Source organism: Mandrillus leucophaeus, unplaced genomic scaffold (assembly GCF_000951045.1).
Source record: "Mandrillus leucophaeus isolate KB7577 unplaced genomic scaffold, Mleu.le_1.0 Scaffold731, whole genome shotgun sequence".
Lineage (NCBI taxonomy): Eukaryota > Metazoa > Chordata > Mammalia > Primates > Cercopithecidae > Mandrillus > Mandrillus leucophaeus.
In genome coordinates this window covers 116,600-118,712 of record NW_012107931.1, presented here as the reverse complement: position 1 = coordinate 118,712, position 2,113 = coordinate 116,600, and the positions used below count along the sequence as shown (strand labels likewise).

Sequence of the window (2,113 nt, the reverse complement as noted above, 5' to 3'; positions counted from 1 at the left end):
AAAGGTCTAATATCCAGAATCTGTAAGAAACTTAAGCAATTCAACAAGCAAAAACCAAATAACCCCCATGAAAAAGTGGGCAAAGCATCAGAGAAACGCAAACCAAAATCACAATGAGATACCATCTCACACCAGTTAGAATGGCAATCATTAAAAAATCAGGGAACAACAGATGCTGGAGAGAATATGGAGAAATAGGAACACTTTTACACTGTTGGTGGGACTATAAACTAGTTCAACTATTGTGGAAACAGTGTGGTGATTCCTCAAGGATCTAGAACTAGAAATACCATTTGACCCAGCGATCCCATTACTGGGTATATACCCAAAGGATTATAAATCATGCTGCTATAAAGACACATGCACATGTATGTTTATTGCAGCACTATTCACAATAGCAAAGACTTGAAACCAACCCAAATGTCCATCAGTGACAGACTGGATGAAGAAAATGTGGCACATATACACCATGGAATACTATGCAGCCATAAAAAACGATGAGTTCGTGTCCTTTGTAGGGACATGGATGCAGCTGGAAACCATCATTCTCAGCAAACTATCGCAAGAACAGAAAAACAAACAACACATGTTCTCACTCATAGGTGGGAATTGAACAATGAGCTCATTTGGACCCAGGAGGGGGAACATCGCACACCGGGGCCTATTATGGGGAGCCCGCTGGGGAGAGGGAAGGGATAGCATTAGGAGATATACCTAATGTAAATGACGAGTTGATGGGTGCAGCACACCAACATAGCACATGTATACATATGTAACAAACCTGCACATTGTGCACATGTACCCTAGAGCTTAAAGTGTAATAATAAAAAAATTAAAAGAAAAAAAAGAAAAAGTGGGCAAAGAACAGGAACAGACACTTCTCAAAAGAAGACAAAGTGGCCAAAAAACGTGAAAAAATTCTCAGCATCACTAATCATCAGAGAAATGCAAATCAAAACTGTAGTGAGATACCATGTCACACCAGCCAGAATGGTGATTATTAAAAATTCAAAAATCTGGTGGGTTGCTGGGTGGACCTGTCACAGAGAAGAGAGGAGAGTAGTGGACCACTGAATAAGCTTCCAAAATGATGCCCACACTAATTATCCTGTTGAAAGAGGGAACTGATAGTTCCCAAGGCATCTCCCAGCTTGCGAATAGTATCAGTCCCTGCCAGGTGATTGCCAAGGCTGTAAGAGCCACCCTGGGTGCCTGTGGCATGGACAAGTTTATTGTGGATGGCGGAGGCAAAGCAACAATTTCTAACGATGTGGCCAGAATTCTGAAACTTCATGTTGTCCATCCTGCAACAAAGACTTTAGTGGACATTGCCAAATCCCAAGACACTGAGGTCGGTGATGACACCAACTCAGTGACCTTGCTGGCTGCAGAGTTTCTGAAGCAGGTGAAACTGTAGGTGAAGGAAGGTTTACACCCTCAGCTCACATTCGAGCTTGTCTGCACAGTCACCCAGTTGGAGTTAACATGATCAAAGAGATTGCTGTGACTGTGAAGAAGGCAGATAAAGTGGAGCAGAGGAGGCCGCTGGAGTAGTGTGCCAGGACCGCTCTGAGCTCCAACGGATCTCACAGCAGAAAGCTTTCTTTGCTAAGATGGTGGTGGATGCAGTGATGATGTGTGATGATTTGCTGCAGATTAAAATGATTGGAATCAAGAAGGTACAGGGTGGAGCCCAGCTGGTGTTGCATTTAAAAAGACTTTCTCTTATGCTGGGTTTGAAATGCAACCCCCGAAAAAATACCAAAATCCCTAGATTGCCCTTTTGAATGTTGAGCTCGAGTTGAAAGCTGAGAAAGATAATGCTGAGATAAAAGTCCACACAGTTGAGGATTATCAGGTGATTGTTGATGCTGAGTAGAACATTCTTTATGACAAGTTAGAGAGGATACATCATTCTGGAGCCAAAGTTGTCTTGTCCAACCTCCCCACTGGGGACGTGGCCACCCAGTACTTTGCTGACAGGGACATGTTCTGTGCTGGCCGAGTACCTGAGGATAATCTGAAGAGGATGGTGATGGCCTGTGAAGTCTCAATCCAGATCAGTCCGAATGCTCTCTCAGCAGATGTGCTGCATCGATGCCAGGTGTTTGAA

At 43.6% G+C, this 2,113-nt stretch overlaps 1 pseudogene; it reads left to right on the top strand.

The window, feature by feature from the left end:
* The first annotated feature begins 1,087 nt into the window (after window positions 1-1,087).
* LOC105528778 overlaps window positions 1,088-2,113 on the top strand; it is a 9,854-nt pseudogene continuing 8,828 nt past the window's right edge.